Genomic DNA, 6,061 nt, shown 5'->3' with positions numbered 1-6,061 from the left:
GAAATCTCTCTTTTCCCTATTTCCAATCAACTCTCTCTGTTCCCTCTTCCCCCCTCGCCAGTCTCTTTCCCCTGGTTTCTCTCGCCTCTCTCTGTTCCCTGGCTTTCCTCTTTTCTATGAAATCTCTCTTTTCCCTATTTCCAATCAACCCTCTCTTTTCCCTCTTCCCCCCTCGCCAGTCTCTTTCCCCTGGTTTATCTCGCCTCTCTCTTTCCCTCGCCAGTCTCTGTTACCTCTCTTCCCTCGGTGTCTAATTCTTCCCACTTTCACTCACCTCCTTCTTTTCCATTAACTCTCTTGTCCTTGTTTTCCCTCGCCTGTCTCTTTTCCCCTGCTTTGCCATGACTCTCTCTTTTCCAACTTTTCCCTCGCCAGTCACCTTTCCCTCCTTTTCCTCGCCAGTCTCTGTTACCTCTCTTCCCTCGGTGTCCAATTCTTCCCACTTTCACCCGACTCCCTCTTTCCCCTCTCATTCCTCAATTCTCTGTTGTCCCTCGTTGCCCTCCCCTCTCTCTTTTACCTCTCTTCCCTCTAGGTCTAATTTTTCCACTTTCCCTCGCCTCTCTCTTTCCCCTGTTATTCGTCAACTCTGTTATCCCTCTTTTCCCTCGCCAGTCTCTTTCCCCTGGTTTCTCTCGCCTCTCTCTGTTCCCTGGCTTTCCTCTTTTCTATGAAATCTCTCTTTTCCCTATTTCCAATCAACTCTCTCTGTTCCCTCTTCCCCCCTCGCCAGTCTCTTTCCCCTGGTTTCTCTCGCCTCTCTCTGTTCCCTGGCTTTCCTCTTTTCTATGAAATCTCTCTTTTCCCTATTTCCAATCAACCCTCTCTTTTCCCTCTTCCCCCCTCGCCAGTCTCTTTCCCCTGGTTTATCTCGCCTCTCTCTTTCCCTCGCCAGTCTCTGTTACCTCTCTTCCCTCGGTGTCTAATTCTTCCCACTTTAACTCACCTCCTTCTTTTCCATTAACTCTCTTGTCCTTGTTTTCCCTCGCCTGTCTCTTTCCCCCTGCTTTGCCATGACTCTCTCTTTTCCAACTTTTCCCTCGCCAGTCACCTTTCCCTCCTTTTCCTCGCCAGTCTCTGTTACCTCTCTTCCCTCGGTGTCTAATTCTTCCCACTTTCACTCACCTCCTTCTTTTCCATTAACTCTCTTGTCCTTGTTTTCCCTCGCCTGTCTCTTTCCCCCTGCTTTGCCATGACTCTCTCTTTTCCAACTTTTCCCTCGCCAGACACCTTGCCCTCCTTTTCCTCGCCAGTCTCCGTTACCTCTCTTCCCTCGGTGTCCAATTCTTCCCACTTTCACCCGACTCCCTCTTTCCCCTCTCATTCCTCAATTCTCTGTTGTCCCTCGTTGCCCTCCCCTCTCTCTTTTACCTCTCTTCCCTCTAGGTCTAATTTTTCCACTTTCCCTCGCCTCTCTCTTTTCCCTGTTATTCGTCAACTCTGTTATCCCTCTTTTCCCTCGCCAGTCTCTTTCCCCTGGTTTCTCTCGCCTCTCTCTGTTCCCTGGCTTTCCTCTTTTCTATGAAATCTCTCTTTTCCCTATTTCCAGTCAGCCCTCTCTTTTCCCTCTTTCCCCTCGCCAGTCACTTTTCCTTCCTTTCCCTCGCCAGTCTCTTTTAACCTCTATTCCCTCCGTGACTAATTTTCCCACTTACACTCCACTCCCTCTTTTCCATGAACTCTCTCGTTCCCCCTATTTCCAGTCAACTCTCTCTTTTCCCTCTTCCCCCCTCGCCAGTCTCTTTCCCCTGGTTTATCTCGCCTCTCTCTTTCCCTCGCCAGTCTCTTTTACGTCTCTTCCCTTGGTGTCTAATTCTTCCCACTTTCACTCGCCTCCCTCTTTTCCATTAACTCTCTCTTGTCCTTGTTTTCCCTCGCCTGTCTCTTTCCCTCTGCTTTCCCTCCATAGTCTCTTTCCCCTGCTTTCCCTCAACCCTCTCTTTTCCCTCTTCCCCCCTCGCCAGTCTCTTTCCCCTGGTTTATCTCGCCTCTCTCTTTCCCTCGCCAGTCTCTGTTACCTCTCTTCCCTCGGTGTCTAATACTTCCCACTTTCCCTCGCCCCTCTCTTTTCCATGAACTCTCTCTTGTCCTTGTTTTCCCTCGCCTGTCTCTTTCCCCCTGCTTTGCCATGACTCTCTCTTTTCCAACTTTTCCCTCGCCAGTCACCTTTCCCTCCTTTTCCTCGCCAGTCTCCGTTACCTCTCTTCCCTCGGTGTCCAATTCTTCCCACTTTCACCCGACTCCCTCTTTCCCCTCTCATTCCTCAATTCTCTGTTGTCCCTCGTTGCCCTCCCCTCTCTCTTTTACCTCTCTTCCCTCTAGGTCTAATTTTTCCACTTTCCCTCGCCTCTCTCTTTCCCCTGTTATTCGTCAACTCTGTTATCCCTCTTTTCCCTCGCCAGTCTCTTTCCCCTGGTTTCTCTCGCCTCTCTCTGTTCCCTGGCTTTCCTCTTTTCTATGAAATCTCTCTTTTCCCTATTTCCAATCAACTCTCTCTGTTCCCTCTTCCCCCGTCGCCAGTCTCTTTCCCCTGGTTTCTCTCGCCTCTCTCTGTTCCCTGGCTTTCCTCTTTTCTATGAAATCTCTCTTTTCCCTATTTCCAATCAACTCTCTCTGTTCCCTCTTCCCCCCTCGCCAGTCTCTTTCCCCTGGTTTCTCTCGCCTCTCTCTGTTCCCTGACTTTCCTCTTTTCTATGAAATCTCTCTTTTCCCTATTTCCAATCAACCCTCTCTGTTCCCTCTTCCCCCCTCGCCAGTCTCTTTCCCCTGGTTTATCTCGCCTCTCTCTTTCCCTCAGCCAGTCTCTGTCACCTCTCTTCCCTCGGTGTCTAATTCTTCCCACTTTCACTCACCTATTTCTTTTCCACTAACTCTCTTGTCCTTGTTTTCCCTCGCCTGTCTCTTTCCCCCTGCTTTGCCATGACTCTCTCTTTTCCAACTTTTCCCTCGCCAGTCACCTTTCCCTCCTTTTCCTCGCCAGTCTCTGTTACCTCTCTTCCCTCTAGGTCTAATTTTTTCCACTTTCCCTCGCCTCTCTCTTTTCCCTGTTATTCGTCAACTCTGTTATCCCTCTTTTCCCTCGCCAGTCTCTTTCCCCTGGTTTCTCTCGCCTCTCTCTGTTCCCTGGCTTTCCTCTTTTCTATGAAATCTCTCTTTTCCCTATTTCCAATCAACCCTCTCTTTTCCCTCTTCCCCCCCTCGCCAGTCTCTTTCCCCTGGTTTATCTCGCCTCTCTCTTTCCCTCGCCAGTCTCTGTTACCTCTCTTCCCTCGGTGTCTAATTCTTCCCACTTTCACTCACCTCCTTCTTTTCCATTAACTCTCTTGTCCTTGTTTTCCCTCGCCTGTCTCTTTTCCCCTGCTTTGCCATGACTCTCTCTTTTCCAACTTTTCCCTCGCCAGTCACCTTTCCCTCCTTTTCCTCGCCAGTCTCTGTTACCTCTCTTCCCTCGGTGTCCAATTCTTCCCACTTTCACCCGACTCCCTCTTTCCCCTCTCATTCCTCAATTCTCTGTTGTCCCTCGTTGCCCCTCCCCTCTCTCTTTTACCTCTCTTCCCTCTAGGTCTAATTTTTCCACTTTCCCTCGCCTCTCTCTTTTCCCTGTTATTCGTCAACTCTGTTATCCCTCTTTTCCCTCGCCAGTCTCTTTCCCCTGGTTTCTCTCGCCTCTCTCTGTTCCCTGGCTTTCCTCTTTTCTATGAAATCTCTCTTTTCCCTATTTCCAATCAACCCTCTCTTTTCCCTCTTCCCCCCTCGCCAGTCTCTTTCCCCTGGTTTCTCTCGCCTCTCTCTTTCCCTCGCCAGTCTCTGTCACCTCTCTTCCCTCGGTGTCTAATTCTTCCCACTTTCACTCACCTATTTCTTTTCCACTAACTCTCTTGTCCTTGTTTTCCCTCGCCTGTCTCTTTCCCCCTGCTTTGCCATGACTCTCTCTTTTCCAACTTTTCCCTCGCCAGTCACCTTTCCCTCCTTTTCCTCGCCAGTCTCTGTTACCTCTCTTCCCTCGGTGTCTAATTCTTCCCACTTTCACTCACCTCCTTCTTTTCCATTAACTCTCTTGTCCTTGTTTTCCCTCGCCTGTCTCTTTCCCCCTGCTTTGCCATGACTCTCTCTTTTCCAACTTTTCCCTCGCCAGTCACCTTTCCCTCCTTTTCCTCGCCAGTCTCTGTTACCTCTCTTCCCTCGGTGTCCAATTCTTCCCACTTTCACTCACCTCCTTCTTTTCCATTAACTCTCTTGTCCTTGTTTTCCCTCGCCTGTCTCTTTCCCCCTGCTTTGACATGACTCTCTCTTTTCCAACTTTTCCCTCGCCAGTCACCTTTCCCTCCTTTTCCTCGCCAGTCTCTGTTACCTCTCTTCCCTCGGTGTCCAATTCTTCCCACTTTCACCCGACTCCCTCTTTCCCCTCTCATTCCTCAATTCTCTGTTGTCCCTCGTTGCCCTCCCCTCTCTCTTTTACCTCTCTTCCCTCTAGGTCTAATTTTTCCACTTTCCCTCGCCTCTCTCTTTTCCCTGTTATTCGTCAACTCTGTTATCCCTCTTTTCCCTCGCCAGTCTCTTTCCCCTGGTTTATCTCGCCTCTCTCTTTCCCTCGCCAGTCTCTGTTACCTCTCTTCCCTCGGTGTCTAATTCTTCCCACTTTCACTCACCTCCTTCTTTTCCATTAACTCTCTTGTCCTTGTTTTCCCTCGCCTGTCTCTTTTCCCCTGCTTTGCCATGACTCTCTCTTTTCCAACTTTTCCCTCGCCAGTCACCTTTCCCTCCTTTTCCTCGCCAGTCTCTGTTACCTCTCTTCCCTCGGTGTCCAATTCTTCCCACTTTCACCCGACTCCCTCTTTCCCCTCTCATTCCTCAATTCTCTGTTGTCCCTCGTTGCCCTCCCCTCTCTCTTTTACCTCTCTTCCCTCTAGGTCTAATTTTTCCACTTTCCCTCGCCTCTCTCTTTTCCCTGTTATTCGTCAACTCTGTTATCCCTCTTTTCCCTTCGCCAGTCTCTTTCCCCTGGTTTCTCTCGCCTCTCTCTGTTCCCTGGCTTTCCTCTTTTCTATGAAATCTCTCTTTTCCCTATTTCCAATCAACTCTCTCTGTTCCCTCTTCCCCCCTCGCCAGTCTCTTTCCCCTGGTTTATCTCGCCTCTCTCTTTCCCTCGCCAGTCTCTGTCACCTCTCTTCCCTCGGTGTCTAATTCTTCCCACTTTCACTCACCTATTTCTTTTCCACTAACTCTCTTGTCCTTGTTTTCCCTCGCCTGTCTCTTTCCCCCTGCTTTGCCATGACTCTCTCTTTTCCAACTTTTCCCTCGCCAGTCACCTTTCCCTCCTTTTCCCTCGCCAGTCTCTGTTATCTCTCTTCCCTCTAGGTCTAATTTTTCCACTTTCCCTCGCCGCTCTCTTTTCCCTGTTATTCGTCAACTCTGTTATCCCTCTTTTCCCTCGCCAGTCTCTTTCCCCTGGTTTCTCTCGCCTCTCTCTGTTCCCTGGCTTTCCTCTTTTCTATGAAATCTCTCTTTTCCCTATTTCCAATCAACTCTCTCTGTTCCCTCTTCCCCCCTCGCCAGGCTCTTTCCCCTGGTTTCTCTCGCCTCTCTCTGTTCCCTGGCTTTCCTCTTTTCTATGAAATCTCTCTTTTCCCTATTTCCAATCAACCCTCTCTTTTCCCTCTTCCCCCCTCGCCAGTCTCTTTCCCCTGGTTTGTCTTGCCTCTCTCTTTCCCTCGCCAGTCTCTGTTACATCTCTTCCCTCGGTGTCTAATTCTTCCCACTTTCACTCACCTCCTTCTTTTCCATTAACTCTCTTGTCCTTGTTTTCCCTCGCCTGTCTCTTTTCCCCTGCTTTGCCATGACTCTCTCTTTTCCAACTTTTTCCCTCGCCAGTCACCTTTCCCTCCTTTTCCTCGCCAGTCTCTGTTACCTCTCTTCCCTCGGTGTCCAATTCTTCCCACTTTCACCCGACTCCCTCTTTCCCCTCTCATTCCTCAATTCTCTGTTGTCCCTCGTTGCCCTCCCCTCTCTCTTTTACCTCTCTTCCCTCTAGGTCTAATTTTTCCACTTTCCCCTCGCCTCT

The sequence above is a fragment of the Harpia harpyja genome, chromosome W, assembly GCF_026419915.1.
Source record: "Harpia harpyja isolate bHarHar1 chromosome W, bHarHar1 primary haplotype, whole genome shotgun sequence".
Taxonomy (NCBI): Eukaryota; Metazoa; Chordata; class Aves; order Accipitriformes; family Accipitridae; genus Harpia; species Harpia harpyja.
Note: the sequence above shows the minus strand (reverse complement) of the source record.